Below are 19,815 nucleotides of genomic sequence, written 5' to 3'. Positions count from 1 at the left end.
ACCCTCCTGTATATCTTTGTCATCTCATAATGCACTCTACCTCTCTTTGTATAATCAGCAAATTTAGCAACTATACTTTTGATGCCTCCATGCAAATTATTATATAAATTATAAAAAGCTGATTGCTGCCGCACACCTTTTCATACGTCTTTCCCCGGCACAAAAGACCTTTTCTCCTATTAACCACCTAATGTGGCCATTTCAATATATTACTTCTTTACGCTCTGAGCTTTTATCTTCTACAATAACCTATGATGTGACCTCTTATTAAACATTCAATATGGATTGTGTCACCTCTGACCTGCTATTCTTTGTGCCGATTTTTTTGCTGGAGGTGTAATTTGCTCCAAAATGTAGATTCTATGTCTTTCTGCAAAAGTAGCATACATTTTAAAACAAATAAAACCCAATATATTTTGAATGTACTCATTTGAAGTAAGTGATCCCTTCCACTCATTAGAATAAGTCTTTACATTCTTTTTCCTACTAAATGTGCCACTAAACTCATACATTCACAATGCACCATACACTCATAATTTGTTAAACAGAAACTCTGTCAATCTGTATTCCTGTCCATCTTCAATATGCTTGCCCTAGTCTAGAGAAGACTAAATATGCAGCACGGTGAATTGAGTCCAGGCATCCTGTTACTGACTTTGGAGCTCTAACTATCATTTCCTGTGCACACAGCATCTTGCTGCTACTCAGCTCTTCCTTCATCACCTGAAGGATGTGAAGCTGCTCCCTCCTGAATGTGCTATCCTTGAACACCTGCTGTGGCCAAAATGATATCCCCTTTTTGATATGCTGGCTTGCTTTAAGTAATCCACGTTGGCTTTGTATGGTACTGGTCATAATATAGGGCCTCCTGCAGATGTGCGTGTCCAACAAACAGCATGGTTAGTGCTGACTGAATGCAGGAATCCTACAAAGTAGCTGGTAGCACAGAGATGACACGCTGCCTGTACTTCACTCAACAAGCAGAGACTAATGGTGAACTGCAGTCATATGCCTGGTTACCTGCCTAAACGTAGACAAAGCTAGAATGGAGTTTATAGATCAATAGTGGAGATGGGGCTGTATTAATTTTGATAATGCAGTCTGAAATTATTTGGTAGCATGGTGTAAGGGGGGAGAAGATGGCGACACGACGACAGCGCGCGCGGCCACTTCGGTGATGAATATCTGTTATTTGTCAAGTAGGGGATCGTGCACAATCCTGATTTGATGGAGACAGACGTGAGAGCACAGCGGAACATCTGGAAAACTTCTGAAATGACTGCTTTGCTGCTGCTGCTACTGTGTGGTAACCGGAATCTCTGGAGCTGAAGGCCCCGAAATCCTCAGCTTTGCGTGTTTCAGCAGCCGGGGAGAGGTCGAAGGCGCTCGGGAGGCTGTATCAGAGAGGCTGCTCAGAAGCTTGGAGTTTTCGGACGGATGGACACAGGGTTGGCTGCTTCCAAGGTATCAGCGGTTGTCGGTACCTGGAGGTTTATGGCAGGGAGTTTCTCCCTTTTGCTGCCTGCTATCGGGGACTCGGGAGTCGAACGACTCGGGACTTTGAGAACTTTTTTTTACTGTGCCTATGGTCTGTTCTTTATCAAATTATGGCATTGCTTTGCACTGCTGTAACTATATGTTATAATTATGTGGATCTGTCAGTGTTAGTCTTTGGTTTGTCCTGTTTTCCGTGATATCACTCCGGAGAAACATTATATCATTTCTTAATGCATGTATGCATTTCTAAATGACAATAAATAAAAGAGGACTGAATGTTCTCATAATCTAATTGTTAAGTTACTACACTTGCAGCCAGAAACTTGGGCCATTGATCCAGAGGCACAAATCCTACCATGGTCGCTGAGAAATTTCAACTGGAGTCATTAAATAGATTGAAATTTAAAATTAGTCTCAGTAGCTTTTATTATAAAAGCACTGGATTCTAATTAAATTGGTAAATTGGTTTATTATTGTCACATGTACTGAGGTAAAGTGAAACACTTTGTTTTAGAAAGCAGAACATTACAGCACAGGACAGGCCCTTCAGCACATGATATCGTGCTGTAAAGATAATCAAACCCTTCTTTCCTGCATAGCCCTCCATTGTTCTATCAATCATGTTTCTTAAATACCCCTAATGTATCTATCTCTACCACCACCCCTGGCAGGGTGTTTCACACACCCACCATTCTGTGTAAAAAAACTTACCTCTGACATTCCCTCCCCCATACTTTCCTTAAATTACCCTAAAATTATGCCCCCTCCTGTTAGCCATTACCACCCTGGGAAAGAATGTCTCTGGCTCTCCCATCGATCTATGCCTCTTATAATCTTGTATTCCTCTATCAAGTCACTTGTCAACCTCCTACGTTACAAAGAGAAAACCCTAGCTCACTCAGCCTATCCTCAGAAGGTATCCAGAACAAGCGGGCACAACCTCAAAACTGAGGGGCAATTGTTTAGAACAGAAGTAAGGAGGATTATTTTCAGTCAGAGTGGTGAATCTGTCGAATGCTCTGCCACAGTCTGCGGTGAAGACAAGTCCATGGGTATATTCAAAGCAGAAATTAATGGTTTCCTGATTGGTCGGGGCATCAAGAGGGCAGGTGTATAGGTTGAATGCAATCCGGGATAACAATAATACAATAAAGGATAAATCGGTACAGTTACAGAGAAAGTGTAGTGCAGGCAGACAATAAAATGCAAGGCCATTATGAGATAGATTGTGATGTCTATGTATCATAATAGGGGACCATTCAATAGTCTTATTGAGGGTTAGAAGCTATCCTTAAACCTAGTCGTATGTGCTTTTCATGGTCCAGAATCTTCTTCAGAGAAAGGAATGTGTTTTCCTTACTTGGTCTGACTTACACGTAGCTGGATTCATCAATATGGTAGCTTGCTAATTGCCTCCTCAGCTCAGGGACGATTAACAATGGCAATAAGTGCTGGAATTATAGTGTTAACATGCCATGAACACTTCCACATCCTGTAAATGAATTAACAAAAAAGCAACTAGCGTTCCAAAATTTGTAATGTAGGTTGATAAATATAACTAAAACATAAAGAAACCGCAAACAGTTTTCATGACTTAGAGAAATTAAATTTATTATTGAAGTAGGTATACATCATGACATACAACCCTGAGATTCATTTTCTTGCAATCATAGTAACTACAAGAAACACAATAGAACCAATAAAAGACCATCCCCAAATGAATGGACAACAACCAATGTGCAAAAAAAAACAAACTGCAAATACAAAAAAGTAAGAGAAAAAAGGAAATAATAATAACAACAACAACAACAATAATAAATAAATAAATAGAGAGAGAGAGAGCGAGAGAGAGAGAGAGAGAGAGAGAGAGAGAGAAAGAGAAAACTTGAGATGAAGAGACCTTGAAAATAAGTCCAGTTCAGTGGGAGCAGTTCAATAATGTGGTGAATTAAGTTAGACCACAAGATATAGGAGCAGAATTTGCCATTTGGCCCATCGAGTCTGCTCCGCTATTCAATTATGGCTGATCCTTTTTTCTCTTCCTCAGCCCCACTCCCCAGCCTGTTCCCAGAACCTTTGATGCCATGTCCAATCAAGAACTTATCAAGCTCTGCCTTAAATACACCCAACAACCTGGCTTCCTTAGCTGCCTGTGGTAATAAATTCCACAAATTCACCATCCTCTGGCTAAAGAAATTTCTCTGCATCTCTGTTTTAAATGAACGTCCCTCTATCCTGAGACTGTGCCCTCTTGTCCTAGACTCCCCCATCATGGTAAACATCCTTTCCACATCCATTCTGTCCAGGCTTTTGACATTCGAAAGGTTTCAATGAGATCCCCTCTGATCCTTCTAAATTTCAGCAAGTACAGACCCAGAGCTATCAAATGTTTCAGGTATGATAACCCTTTCATTCCCAGAATCATCCTTGTGAACCTCCTCTGAACCCTCTCGAATGCCAGAACATCTTTTCTCAGATGAGGCGCCCATAAACTGTCCACAATACTCAAGGTGAGGCCTCATCAGTGCCTTATAAAGGCTCAGCATCACATCCTTGCTCTTGTATTCTAGACCTCTTGAAATGAATACCAACATTGCATTTACCTTCCTCACCACTGACTCAACCTGCAAGTTAACCTTTAGGATGTTCTACACAAGGACTCACAAGTCCCTTTGCATCTCAGATTTTTGGATTTTCTCCCTGTTTAGAAAATAGCCTGCACATTTATTTCTACTACCGAAGTGCATGACCATGCATTTTCCAACATTGTATTTCATTTGCCACTGTCTTGCCCATTCTCCTCATCTATCTAAGCCCTTCTGCAGCCTACCTGTTTTCTCAAGTAGCTGTCCTTCTACCAATTTTCATATCGTCTGCAGACTTGGCAATAAAGCCATCTATTCCATCATTGATATACAGCATAAAAAGAAGCGGTCCCAAAACTGACCACTGCGGAACACCACTAGTCACTGGCAGCCTTTTATTCCCACTTGCTGCCTCCTACCAATCAGCTAATGCTCTAACCATGTTAGTAACTTTCCTGTAATACCGTGGGCTCTTAACTTGGTAAGCAGCCTCATGTGTGGCACTTTGTCAAAGGCCTTCTGCAAGTCCAAATATACAACATTCACTGCATCCCCTTTATCTATCCTGCCTGTAATGTCATGAAGAATTCCAACAAGTTTGTCAGGCAAAATTTTCCCTTAAGGAAACCATGCTGAATTTGTCCTATCTTGTCCTGTGTCACCAAGTACTCCATTACCTCATCCTTAACAATTGACTCCAACATCTTCCCAACCACTGAGGTCAGGCTAACTGGTCAGTAATTTCCTTTCTGTTGCCTTCCTCCTTTCTTAAAGCGAAGAGTGACATTTGCAATTTTCCAGTCTGCTGGCACGATGCCAGAGTCTAATGATTTTTGAAAGATCATTACTAATGCTTCCACAATCTCTCCCGCTACCTCTTTCAGAACCCTAGGGTGCAGTTCATCTGGACTGGGTGACTTATGTACCACTAGGTCTTTCAGCTTTTGGAGCACCTTTTCTTTATAATAGGAACTGCACTCACTTCTCTTCCCATGCACCCTTCAGTATCTGCTAGTGTCTTCCACAGTGAAAACTGATGGGAGCTGGGTGCGGGGGGGGGGGACTTTGGGGTTCTAACATTTAACTGTTATTCATTCTTTGGGGGGCACTCTTCTGTTTTCGTGGATTGTTGCAAAGAAAAAGCATTTCAGGATGTATATTGTATACATTTCTCTGACATTAAACGCACCTTTGAAACCTTTGAAATACTCATTTATCTCATCTGCCATCTCCTTGACCCTGTTATTATTTCACCAGCTTCATTCTCTAGAGCTCCTATATCCACACTCACCTCTCTTTTATTTTTTACATACTTGTAAAAGCTTTTACCATCCACTTTGATATTGTTTGCTAGCTTGTTTTCATATTTCATCTTTTCCCTCCTAATGATGCTTTTAGTTGTTCTCTGTAGGGCTTTAAAAGCTTCCCAATCCTCTGTCTTCCCACTAATTTTTGCTTTGTTGTATGCCCTCTCTTCTGCTTTTACATTGGCTTTGACTTCCCTTGTCAGCCACATTTTGCCATTTAAGTATTTCTTCATTTTTGGAATACATCTGTCTTGCACCTTCCTCATTTTCCCCAGAAACTCACGCCATTGCTGCTCTGCTGCCATCCCTGCCAGCAGCTCCTTCCAATTTACTTTGGGCAGCTCCTCTCTCATATCACTGTAATTTCCCTTACTCCACTGAAATACTGCCACATCAGACTTTACTTTCTCCCTATCAAATTTCAAGCTTAACTCAATCATATTGTGATCACTGCCTCCTAAGGGTTCTTTTACCTTAAGCTCCCTAATCACCTCCAGTTCCTTACATAACACCCAATCCAGTATAGCTGATCCTGTAGTACGCTCAATGACAGTCAACTGTACCTCTTCCTAGAGATGCTGCCTGGCCTGCTGCGTTCACCAGCAACTTCTATGTGTGTCGTTTGAAATTCCAGCATCTGCAGATTTCCTCGTGTCAGTCTCTTGAGATTCATTTCCAACCTGATTTTCTCAGTCAGTGATGTTATCCCCTCTGATTCAAGGGCCTGATGGTTGAGGGGTAATAACTGTTTGTGATCTGGTGGTGTGGGCCCTGAAGCTCCTGTAGCTTCTTCTTGATGACAGCAGTGAGAAGAAAGCGTGTCCTGGTTGGTGGAGGTCCTTGATGATGAATGCAGCTTTCCTGCAGTGGCACTTTATGTAGATGTACTCAATAGTGGGGAGTGCTTTACCTTGATGGACTGGGGCACATCCACTACTTTTTGTAGGCTTTTCCATATAGGGGCATTGGTGTTTCCATACCAGACCATTTTGCAACCAGTCAGTATACTCTCCAAACAGGAGTTTCTCAAAGTTTTGGATGTCATGCCACATTTTTGCAAACTTCTAAGAAAGTAGAGGCACCGTTGGGCTTTTTTTTTGTAATGGCACCTACATACAGATCTTCAGAAATGATAACACCAAGGAATTTAAAGTTGATGACACGCTCTACCTCTGATCCACCAGTGAGGGCTGCTTCATGAACCTACGGTTTCTTCCTCTTAGGTCAATAATCATCTCCTTGGTCTTGCTGATGTTGAGTAAGAGGTTTTCGTTGAGGCACCATTCAGCCAGATTTTCAATCTCCCTCCTAAATGCTAATTCATCACCACCCTTGATTTGGCCAATGACAGTAATGTCATCGGCAAGCTTAAGATTGGCATTGGAGCTGTACTTTTCTTCACAGTCATAAGAATAAAGCGAGTAGAGCAGGGTCTAAATAAACTGTGCTGAGGGAAATCGTGGAGGGGATGTTGTTGTCAATCCAAACTGACTGGCATCTACAAGTGAGGAAAACAAGATCCATTTGCACAAGGAAGTACTGAGTTCCTAGAACGAGAAACTTGTTGATTAGTTTTGAGGAGGTGATAGTACTGAATGCCAAGCTGTAGTCAATGAAGTATGATGTATGCATCTTGGCTCTCCACATGTTCTGGGTTTGAAGTTGTGGATAGAAAACAAAGATTTTAAGGCATTTCAACACTAACTGTAACAATTTATTTACTGTATCCCAAATAACAGGCTTGATTAAAGATAAAGCAATTCTCTGTGATGATGATATATTATTATGCTTATGAAATTCCCATAGTTCTTTCTTTATATTTTGTAAAATGTTTGAATATATTTCTTTTAATTGTTTTCAGTAATTGTTTATCAGCAAATAAAATTAATTCTGTGTTATGTACTAATTCTGACCTTTTGCCTATAATTGGTAAATGAAAAATATCTCAGGAGAAAAAAAAAACTTTATTTGTACAAATGTACAAAATGTAAACTTCCTGGTAATCTTGTATTTAATTTTTTTCCGTATGTTTAAACAAAAATGGCCAGGCTTTAATGCTTTTGACTTTTCCCATAACCCTTATATATGCAATCACAAATCACAAGACTTTCTATATTTGGATCATGTGAAAGCTGGCAATATAGTCTCAGCCTTGACCTGAAGCATGCAACTTTTCATCTATATTACATTGCAGAATTCTGCGGAAGCATTACTAATTGCTGCAATGCTCAGCATCAACCACCTCAGTGAATATCTAAGTGAGTTCTGGCAGAACTAACTTTTATTACAGATGGCGTTTTCCATTTGGATTGTCGGAGAGCTTTGGTACAAAGTAAATGCCTGTGCCAATGGACAAAACTGATTATGCAGCATATCTGGAGTGCATTTGTTAAATCCTCTGCTGGAAATGAACACCAGGAAATTCTCTGTTTTCAGTCTCTTTCTTCAAGTTGTATTGACAGCTGTGTATTTTCTATCCAAAACCTGCTAGTTGAAATTTTGCTTTGAAAAGATTTGTTTTCGTGTGTGACCTCTCAGTCAATGTTCATGTGTGCTACAGCTGGAACACATCTTTTGGTTGTTTAGACTGAATTATGGTTCTTTTATTTACTTCTCTGCTTATGAAAAAAATAGCAAACTCCAGTCCCTTATTTTGATCAATGAAGAACATTAATCATCAGAGCAAAGGATCATAAGTTCAAGTTCCATTGTTAATTGTTATTTGAATTCATCTGCTTTAGTATAGTTTGTTTTCTGTGTGTACATCAGGACCACCATAATATTGGTCTCTGATATTCTGCACTTATCAGAATCAGGTCTATCGTCTCTGTCTTGGATGATCTGAAATTTGGTGTGACACGGCAGCAGTATAGTGCATCTCCAACACTATAGAAAATTGTGATGAGTATGACTTCAAATTCTAGCTGTTCATAGATATAAATTATGCTATTCAGTTGTTACTTAATTTTGGTAAACTTTATTTTGCCCATAACCTTGGGAAATGATTTCCTCTACTTCCCATTTATAACAGAATTACAAATGTGAGCATGAAGAATAAGACTTTAGGACCATTAGACAGAGGAGCAGAATTAGGCCTGTCAGCCCATCAATTCTGCTCCACCATGCCATCATGGCTGATTTATTATCCCCCTCATCCATTCTCCTGCCTTCTCCCCATGTGCTTTGACACCCTTATTAACCAAGAACTTATCAACCTCCGCTTTGATTGTACTCAATGACTTGGCCTCCACAGCTGTCTGTGACAATGAACTCCACGGATTCATCACCCTCTGCCTGAAGAAATTCTTGTATTCTGAAGCTGTTTCCTCTGGTCCTAGATTCCGCTCCACCGTAGGAAACATCCTCTTCACATCTACCCTGACTCTGTTTAGGGCTTTCAATATTCGATATGTAAGAATGACCTGACTCACCTGGCTGCAGTCAGACTAAGGAGGGAAGTCACAGCCATAGACAATACTGTCTACATCCAGTTTGATCCAACAACTGCAGTTGCAATAAGTGATGTAATTCAGTGAGAATTACATTGTTGAAATGCTTACACAGTGGAACCTGAAAAGAGCTCCCTGTTGAACCACCACTCAGGGCTCCAAGCAGCCCTTCCAAATGGGGCAGACACTCACGTGCATCTCCTCTGGCCTTATTTGTTACATCTGATGCTCCTGCTCTGGCCTCCTTATCATCAGTGAGTCCACGTGCAGACCAGAAGGCCACATTGACTAGCAGCTGTACACTATTTGCTTTGGCTATCTGGAGATCATGGTTGGTAGCTATTTTAATTACACTCTCCATTCCCACTCTCATGTGTCTCTCCACTGCCAGGGTGAGGCTTAATGCAAACTAGAAGACAGCAGTTCCTATTCTGCCTGCAATGTCTGCATTCCAATGGCATGAACATTGAATTCTCCAATTAAAGGTAACCTACTCCCCCTCTGACCTTTCTTTCTCCCCTCCTGATCTATCCCCAGCATCCAACATCTGTTTCTTTCCCATCCCACATTCCCTCCATCTGCCCATCACCCATACCCTGTTCCTATCTGCCACTCCCCACCTCCCTTATTTGATTCCGTGTCCCACCTCCTTCTGTCAGATTCCATCATCTGCAACACTTTGTCACCTTCACTATCACCTCCCAGCTGTTGTCACTATTTCCTCTCTCCCTTCCTCCATCTGCCTATCACCCCTCCGCATCTAGGTCCACCTGTAACTTGCCACATCCAGGTCGATCCTTCGCCTTTACCATTTTATACTGGTTTTCTGCCCTCTTTCCAGCCCTGGTAATGCATCTCAGCTAAAATGTTGATTGCCCATTACCCTCCGTAGATGCTGCCTGACCTGTTGAGTTCTTCCAGCATTTTGTTTGTTGCTTTAAGTAAACACTCCTGCACACTCAGTCCCCTCTTCTTCCCTCTATCTGCTGCCCTGCTCACATCTGTCTACCTTAGTGCTGATCCTCCACCTTCTGCAACAAAAGATGTCTTAATTAACCACTTATGAGTTAGATAAAAATGTTTGCAAACTAGACAGGCCATCTAGATTTTAGATTTAGAGACTTACAGTACTGTAACAGGCTCTTCCATCCAAACAAACCTGTGCCACTCAATTACACCACATGTGGCCAGGTAGCCTGCTAACCCATATGTCTTTAGAATGTGGGAAGAAACCGGAGCACCTGGAGGAAATCTGATGGGGCAAACGTACAAGCTCCTCACAGGTAGTACCAAGAATTGAACCCAGGTCACTGGCGCTGTAATAGCGTTGTTCTAACCATTGTGTTACCATTCACCCTGACCCCCATACCAGCAGTACACATTTTCCCATACATTTTAATGTCACAGAATGGAGCAATGTCCAAAAACAGGTCCAGAAATTGTTCAGTAGTGATTTACAATGAACCTGCAGAGAAACAATGGAGAACTGTGAAAAGGGAATAAAAGATTTTAAGAGGAAACAGTCACGTAGGTGGAATGGATGGACGTGTGGCAGATGAAATTTTACTTGGAAAATCTTGAAGTTTTACAACTTGTGAGGAATGATGAGAAAAGGCAATATAAGTACTAAGGGTATAGGAACAGAGATTATTGGTCTTTATATGCATTAAAACATTAAAACAACTGGGCTGGTTCAGAAAGTGGTTTAAAAGGGATCCTGGGCTTTAAAAAGTAGATACATAAAGGCAGAAGAGCAAGGAGGTCATGGTGGGCATTTATATGACTCTGCATCTGACACAACACTTTAGGAAAGACATAACAACACTAAAGTTTTGAAACTGAATCCAAGGTAGTTGTTCCCATTGGCAGACAGGACAAGAACCGGGGGAGTTAGAATGACAAAAGAACCTGAATGAGAAAGAAGTGGGAGGTGAAAGTGGAAAGATCAAGCAATCAGAGATAGATATCCCATTAAGACAATAGGAATAGAGTGGCCACCTGAGGTGACAAGATCAAGGGCTAATCATGAAAAGAGAATCAGAGAATTATATGAAAGGAAAAGTGGGAAAGGTTAGGAGAATCAATTAAGTTGAAAATGACTGCATAACGACACAACAACAAAAAAAAGGATCTAATGCTTTCCCAGCATATATGACAAATGAACTCTTCTCGGCCTTCCAGCCAGGTACACGTATTGATTTTAACTGACATTTCAATGGCGAACTGCCATCTTCATCAGGGATGATGCCTGGGCATGTGTAGTACAGAGATATTTATACCCCCAACAACATACACAAAATGCTTGAGGAACTCAGCAGGCCAGGCAACATCTATGGAATAAAGTACAGTCGACGTTTCAGGCCGAAACCCTTCAGATTTCCAGCATCTGCCGATTTTCTCTTGTTTATGATATTTACACCCCCATTGCCCATCCCTCCTCATTGGTTAGTCCTCATCCAAACTGGTTTTCGCTGTCCCACTTTGTTTACAATTAAATTCCAGTTCTTATTTAGAGCGAGACCTTTGTCTCTATTAAGATCAGTACTTGTATCCGGCTCAAAGCCTGCGAAGAGTTTATTAGAGACACAGCAACTTCTCTGGCTCCCAGTAATGGTTCTAGTTTCAAATTCTTAGATAGTCCTTCAAAGGGATTTCAGTCAGCCAAAGTTCTGTGAATACAGCACAACTGAACTCTTAGACAAAATTACTTTTAATCTGCTGGTAGCAGAGTTAATAGAGTTGCTCAATGGACTAGGGATTCTATGGACACCAGGCCCAGTGTCAGTGGCCTGGAGCAGCAGACGCAGGTGGTGTGAGGGAAAGCAAGAGAGCCAGAGCACCAGCTGGGCTGAGACTAACCTGACCAGGCCAGCACTACCATCACATTTCCTGGCCAACGTCCAATCGCTAGAAATTAAGATGGCCTCATTGAGATTGGGAATGAATGCACAGAAAGAGATAAGATGCTGCTGCATTCTGGTTTTCACTGAAATGTGGCTAAACAACAACATGCCCGATCCACCGCTTCATCTCAACAGGATGACTGCTCCATGCAGATCGAAACTCCCTGTTGGGGAAATCCAAGGACGTGCAATCTCTATGTACTTTAACAAAGGTTGGTGCAAACTCATCTCTAATTAGCAGTCACTCTTCTTGGACAATTGAACATCTTACAATTAAATACCAGCCACATTACCTGCTCAAGGAGTTTACTCTTGTGTTCGTCATCACTGCAGACATCCCCTGCGCCCCCCCCCGAGCGCAAATGCCAAAGACACACCGGGAGAGCTTTACAGTACCATCAACTTTTTACAAAACAAGCACCGAGACAGCCTCATAACTGCAGGAGACTCAATCATGTTAACCTGCTGGACATTTTGCCCACATTCCACCAGCATGTCACCATGGGGAACAGCAGCTTGGGTCACGGTTATACAGACACGGTACTTACAAAGCCATCCCACACCCTCACCTTGGCTTCTCTGACCACATCTGCATAATGTTCATCCCAGCGTATTGATTACTCCTAAAGGTGGAGGAACCAGTTCAGAGGACCATCACTGGATGGCCTAACGAGGCAATCTCCATGGTTCAGGACTGTTTTGAATGGACTAACAGGCAGATGCTCAAGAAGGCTGCACAAACAGAGAAGACACAGATCTTGAGGAATGTGCCTCCTCTGTCCTGGCTACATCTATAATGGTAGACAATGTTGGTACCTCAAGAATGGTCATCTCACAACCCAACCAGAAGCCCTGGCCGAACACAGAGGTGTGTTCCCTACTAAAATCCTGGAACACTGCCTTCAGGTCTGGAGACAGGATGCCTCTCAGAGCAGCCAGGCAAAACCTCGTCTTTGGCATCAAGAGGGCAAGGATCACCTATGCACAAAAAAATCAGTAACACCTGTCCAATAACCATCCCCAGTATATCTGGCTGAGCATCAAGGGCATTACTAACTACACAAGGAAAAATTGTGTTGTCTGTACCAGTGACACCTCCCTCCCTGATTCTCTGGACAAATTTTATGCATGATTCACAACGCCGTCCATGAAAGCTACAACCATCCAGGTGAGCGGCCACTGTCGGTGACAACAGCAGACATGACAAGGGGCGATCCCCGTAAGGCTACTGGTCAGACAACATCTCAGGCCAAGTACTCAGGGAGTGTGTGCACCAGCTGACTGATGCCTTTATGGGCAACTCCAACACTCCACTCACTCAGCTGCTGTCTTCACACGCTTCAAATCAGCCACCATCATCCCGATACTTTATCATTTCCCAGTGGGAATCATCTTACATACAGACACTCCTGTGCCTAGCAGCACTTTATGTTCAAATAATCGATCTATGTATATAAGTTATCTTATGTACATGATTTGGGGGTTTTTTTATTACTGTGTTCTTGATCTTATTGTGATTTTTTGTGCTGCCTTGGTTCTGGAGCAACGATTATTTTGTTCTCCTTTGCACTTGTGTATTGCAAATAACATTAAACAATCTTTAATCTTGAATGTGACATTAGAGTGGGAGAGAAGTGTCGAGATGTGGATTGAAGTCATCAGCGTTTAGGAGAACTCACCTGAACCTCCACTATCTATTGCCCAATTCATCTTGTGTTTTTATTTGTCTTGAGGACAAAGACTCAATTCTAAAATTCTGTTGATGATCACTCTATGGTACTTTCCTGCTCCATTTCAACAATTTCCTTCCACTTCACATGTTTCAATGCTTTTCTTGCTTTAGAACATAGTAGGGAAATTTTGTTTACTTTCCCATTGGCAGAACTTCCTGTCGTGAGGTTCCAAGGCCAGGAATTACTTCCTTAAGCTTCAGCTTCTCCATTTCTCTCTGGTGTATTAGCTTGTTCCTTAAACCTTGCCTCAAAGCAAGTCTTGGTCATTTTCTCTACATGCTGTATACTGCATATGGATTGGATTATTATCATATGAAGTTGCTTGTTTATTTTACCCCTAAAAGGTGTAATTTAAGTATAAGCCTTTGTCTGTTGTTTAACATGAGTTACAAAAAATACTGCACATGTTGCAAATCTGAAAAATATCATAATATGCTGGAGATACTCAACAAATCTGGTAAGAAAATAGAAGAGCAGCAGAACAGTGCAAGGTTAATGCAGCTTTGGACTTGTGACAGAGCATGATCGGGTAACAATGGAGGAGGCATGATAGAAGAAGTGTCAAAAGATCTTTTTCCAATTCACTTTCAGGACTTGGGTGTTACAAGCAAGGCCAGAATTTATTACCCATTCATATTTGCTTTTGTGAAGATGGCAGTGACCTGTTTCCTTGAACTTCTGCAGCCCCTCTAGTGAAGGCGTTCCAACAGCACCCCTAGCTGAGGGGTTTCTAGAACCTGATTACTGTTAGGCACATGTGTGATAGAGAAATAGAGGGCTATATAGCAGGGAAGGGTTAGATTAATCATAAAGTAGGTTAAAAGGTTGGCACAACATTATGGGCCAAGTGGCCCGTACTGTGCTGTAGTGTTCTGTGTTCTATTACTGGAGGTGTTATAAATTTCCAAGCTGGCATGGCATGTGACTTTGAGGGAAAGTTTGAGTCAGTGGTGTTCCTATGCATTGCTCCCCTTATCCTTCTTGTATTGCATTGAATTGGATTGAATTGACTTTATTACTTACATCCTTCATATACATGAGGAGTAAAAAATCTTTACATTATGTCTCCGTTCGAATGTGCAATGTGCACTTGTAGTAATTTATAGTAAATATTATGTACAACAGGATAGTCAGTATAACATAGAACTACAGTTGCGTCAGCATGAATTAAGCAGTCTGATGGCCTGGTGGAAGAAGCTGTCCTGGAGCCTGTTGGTACTGGCTTTTATACTATGGTTCCTTTTTCCAGATGGTAGCAGCTGGAATAGATTGTGGTTGGGGTGACACTGGTCTCCAATGATCCTTCAGGCCCTTTTTACACGCTTGTCTTTGTAAATGTCCAGAATAGTAGGAAGCTCACAACTACAGATGTGCTGGGCTGTCCGCACCACTCTCTACAGAGTCTTGCGATTAAGAGGGGTACAGTTCTCATACCAGGCAGTGATGCAGCCAGTCAGGATGCTCTCAATTGTGCCCCTGTAGAAAGGATTTGGGGGCCCATACCAAACTTCTTCAAGGTACAGATCATGGGCTTGAGGTGTGCTGTTTGTGTACATAGTGGTGGATCAGCTTCTGGTTGACACATGCTATGTTACTGTGCATCAGTGGTAGAGGGAATGAATATTCAGGGTGATTGATGGGGCTGCCTTTTCATGAATGCTATCAAGTTGCCCGAGAGTTGCTGGCACCCCATCTATCCAAGCAAGTGGAGAATATTGCTTCATATTCTTCACTTCATGTCTTTGCACAGTACTGTCACCACAAATCAACAAATTTCATGTCATATAAATCAGAGATAATAAATCTTATTCTGATTCTTATACCTCTTGGTGGCATTGCATGGTACCATTGTGACCCAAATAAATGGGTAGAATAAATATAAAAGATGAAAGTAGTTAACTTGGTTCTGAAGCGGCAGCCAAAAATGCCACATACATACAGATGGGTCAGAACATAGGTTGAAGATCAGCTTACATATGCTGAAGTGTATTCAGCACATGGAAGAGTCAAAGTAAGACAGTCCATTGTTAGAATCACAGATCTTGTAGTGATGAAGTTCGCTAGGAGCAGGATGGAGTCACTTTGCTGTACTTGGGAGGTCTAGTAATGATCTGAGGGACAGTTTGTCAATGCTAACTACGCTGGAGATTGTACAGTGGATGGATAGTGGAGCTTTAGGGATCCAAGGATTCGGTGGAGGCGAGCGATGCTTTAGGGGTGTTGCAATCAGCTCAATTAATAATGCAGAATCTGGCACTCTCCCCAATCTGTCACACCGGAACTGGCCCTGAGATACTCCCCATCTGTCATGATGGTGGGTTGCTCACCATCTGTCAGGCTGGGACTGGCAACGTACAACTCTTCAGCTAACAGACCAGAGTGATACTCTTCTACTTCCCAGTCGGTGGATTGAAGAGGTAAGTCCCAGCGGAATTGATGAATCCTGATCAGAATGAGATATTCTTTCTGCACACTAGTGTTTTACACTGTTTACGTCTATAAACATTCCACAAATATTAAACTGTAGTAAGGGCGTAAGAAAAATCAGTTTGTGTTTATATTTATATGAACTTGTGTGCAAACTCAGCAAGCACACATGCTATTAATACTTTTTGGGTCTAAATGAAATTCAAGTACAGCCTTTAGCAGAATTCTCAGGTGGTTGCATGGTGGGAGGCTCACTGGTTCTAAACTAAAACTTAACATTGGCAATATTGCAGCAATATCGTGGTATGCTTTTGTTTGACTGCAAAAACCATATGGGATGGAGACTCATGCATTGGTCAAGATCTCAACCCAGGGGTATCATTGTGAGTACTGAATGCGTAAAATACTGCCTTGTTGGAACCCACTGATAATCAAACAACACTTCTCCCCTTCCTGCCTCAAAAGCACATGCCTGCAAGCCAACTCCTTTCCCCTTCGGTGTGAAGTAATGAGCAGGAATGTACAGTAGATTCCAGTTAATTGGGTCATCGGTTAATTGGGGCAACTCTTAAAGAACAAAAACTAGTTGAGAAAATAGCCAGGATTCTCTTTGTCTGTTTGGGACTCTTAAGCTGCGTAATTGGGGCAGGGGATTGTTGACAAACAGTTTCTAATTAGCAACAGTCGTGTACACTTTTGTGGGCATTAGACATAACACCATTCTTACAACAAACAGTTTGAAAATAGCATATTCATGTTCAAAAATTAGTGATTTTTGTCAGTGGTAGTTGGCGAGAAACAAATAGTAAGACAATTCAGAAATGTTTTGCTCACTGCTGTTTCAAGTATTCAGGCTTCGAGATGCCAGAAATGGGTGGGATTTCACTACTTCAACGAGTCAGAAAAATTTTAAGGAACCTACAATCACCTTTAACGTTACAATGAAAATGATGATTTGGAGGATGCAATCGTCGACAGCTTTGTATGAAGGCTTTGCTCTAGGTGTCTACACTAATTTTGTTCATTTACAGTGAAAAGAACTCCATACAGATGAATTCCTCCATCAAAAAGTATTAGGAACAAATACACAGTTTTATAGCTCTGCAGTAGTGTTGGTAGTATTCTAATTTGTTCTGTATTTCATTTAAATACATAATTTGTTACTCAGTTTGTCTTTTTCATACCTTTTTATCATGTGGATAGTCAGAGGCTTTTCCCCAGGGCTGAAATGGCTAGCACGAGCGGGCGTAGTTTTAAGGTGCTTGGAAGTAGGTACAGAGGAGATGTCAGGGGTAAGTATTTTATGCAGAGTGGTGAATGTGTGGGATGGGCTGCCAGCGACGGTGGTGGAGTTGGAAACTATAGGGTCTTTGGAGCTTAGAAAAATAGAGGGCTATGGGTAAAGCCTAGGTAGTTCTAAGGTGGGGACATGTTCGGCACAGCTTTGTGGGCCGAAGGGCCTGTATTGTGCTGTATGTTTTCTACGTTATGTTTCTAACTTTGGCTAATTGGGGCAGTTACATAAGTGGGCCAAAATGTATTGGTCCTAATGTGATGCTGGAAATTCAAGCAACACACACAAAAAAATTGCTGGTGAACACAGCAGGCCAGGCAGCATCTATAGGAAGAGGTACAGTCGACGTTTCGGGCTGAGACCCTTCGTCAGGACTAACTGAAAGAAGAGATGGTAAGAGATTTAAAAGTGGGAGGGGGAGGGGGAGATCTGAAATGTTGCTGGTCCTAATGTGTCCCAATTTACTGGAATCCACTGTACTAATGTTTCCTGGTACTTCTGACTGAAACAACAAGTACTTAATCATAGAAACTAAATTCCCACACTGTTGCATATGTTCTGTCAAGGACAAAAGTCTGAGAATTACTGTCGGATTGGAAGGGACGATTTTGTCAGTTCATTCTGCCATCCATCTGTCACTACTCGGTGAGTTACACTGGAGAATCACCTCATAAATATACTGCTAGGTCATATTATACAAGAATGATTTAGGAACCAAGGGGGGAATCAGCTATTTTTTATGTGTTTCTCATTAATGTATCTATTATTTTGTAATAGTTTTTATTTTTATTCAATAATTTCCTTCAATACATCTGAACATATAGAACAGTACAGTACAGAAATAGGCTCTTTGGCCCACAATGTCTATGCCAACCATGATGCCAATTTAAACTGCACATTTCCTTGCACCTGGTTTATAACCTTCAATTTCCTTTTGCATGCCTGACTAAATGTCTCTTAAATGTTGCTAAAATATCTGCTTCCACCACTTCCCATGGCAGCATATTCCAGGACCTACCACTCTGTGTGTAAAAAAAAACTTGCCAGCTGATTTTTCTTTAACTTACCCCTTCACCTTAAAGCTATGTCCTCTAGTATTTGATATTTCCATCCTGGGGAAAAGTGTCTGTCTACCCTGTCTATGCCTATCAAGATGTTATGTTCTTCTATCAGGTCACCCCTCAGCCACTGACACTCAAAAGGAAAAAAAAACAGCTCTGCTGAAACTCTAACTAGAACTAATACCATCTAATCCAGGCAAAATTTGGTGAACCTCACCTGTACCCTCCCCTAAAGCATCTACATCCTTTCCATAGTGCAGTGACCAGAATTGCACACTCTATTCTGAATGCAGCCTAACCAAAGTTTTATATAGCTGCAATATGTCCCTTAATTTGGATCAGCCAACCACGAGGGAGGTTGTTGAAAGCTTTACTAAAGTTTATGTATAGAGCATCCACTGCCCTACTCTCAGTAGTGATAACTTTCACCACTGGCAAAGCCCTTCTTTTAGCTTTCTTTGAGGGTGTTTCAAGGGCAGGACCTCTTCACTGTCATCAACCGAAAAAAAATTCGGTGAAGAAAAGATTCATAAGGATGTTAGCAGGACTGGAGGGCCTCAGGTAAAAGGAAAAGCTGGATAGACTTGGACATTTTTCCCTGGAGTAAAAGAGGCTGAGGAATGACCTTACAGAGGTATATAAATCATAAGGGATGTAGATAAGGTGGACAATCATAGGTAGAGACCATGGGTTTAAGGTGAGAGCAGGTAATTTGTTCATACAGTCAGGTACATACAGCAAAGGAAGCTGTAGAGCTGGTGCATTTACAATGTGTGAGTCATTTAGACAGGTACATGGATAGAAAAGATTTCGAGCACAGGGATTCCCATTCTTTTTGGTACCATGGACTCTTACCATTAACCAAGGGGTTCATGGACCCCAGGTTCAGAACCCCTGGTTTAGAGGGACATGCAAAACACAGACTAGCTTGGATAGGTAGCTTGGTTAGCATGGACGAGTTGGGCTGAAGAGTCTGCTTCCCTAATATGTAACTCTATCACTCTAATGCTTGCAAATATCTGTGGCCACCTTATCCATTGCTGGTGGACTTTGGAGTGAGGAAGATCAGTAAGGTAAGTGCTCCACGTGCAAAGGAAAAGTAGAATGATTGCTGTATATCTTAAATAAAATTGCCTGATTTGCTGATTACCTTACGTTGTTAATTGAGTTTTGAGTCTGGAGATTATAATGCTCTAAACCAGAAGATGGAGTAGTGTTCTTGAACTTAAATCTTCCTTGGCATGGTGGAGGAGGCTGAGGAGAGCAGGGAGACTTGAAGTCACATATGCAGGAGTATTTTATAAATGAATCACACAAAGAATATTAGCTCTCTCCATTTTAAAGGAGCCCACATCATAAGCAGAAATACAGTATTCCTCGCACCGGAGTATCCAGTGCTTTGGGTGACATGAAGGAAGGAGGTAAAGAGGAAGATATTGCACCTCTTGTTATTGGAGGAAAAGGTACTGTGTAGGTATTGGGTTTGCTGATCACAAAGTTCTAAACTCAAATCAAAGAACTTCAGCCCCATCAAATAAAAATAGCCACAGGCACCCTCA

The 19,815-nt window shown here is 41.6% G+C and overlaps 1 protein-coding gene across 6 annotated transcripts in view; it reads left to right on the top strand.

The window, feature by feature from the left end:
* stard13b (StAR related lipid transfer domain containing 13b) overlaps positions 1-19,815 on the top strand; it is a 458,491-nt gene that overhangs the window by 108,825 nt on the left and 329,851 nt on the right. Inside the window, exon 1 of one of the 6 annotated variants that reach the window (XM_063054302.1) lies at positions 15,603-15,891. The exons of the other annotated variants lie outside the window; for them this stretch is intronic. The gene's annotated coding sequence lies outside the window, so the exon portion shown is untranslated. Of the gene's footprint in view, positions 1-15,602; positions 15,892-19,815 lie in introns of those variants that run through there. 6 annotated transcript variants of the gene reach the window in all.

Source organism: Mobula hypostoma, chromosome 7 (assembly GCF_963921235.1).
Source record: "Mobula hypostoma chromosome 7, sMobHyp1.1, whole genome shotgun sequence".
Lineage (NCBI taxonomy): Eukaryota > Metazoa > Chordata > Chondrichthyes > Myliobatiformes > Myliobatidae > Mobula > Mobula hypostoma.
Note: the sequence above shows the minus strand (reverse complement) of the source record. Positions and strands in the feature narration are given on the sequence as shown.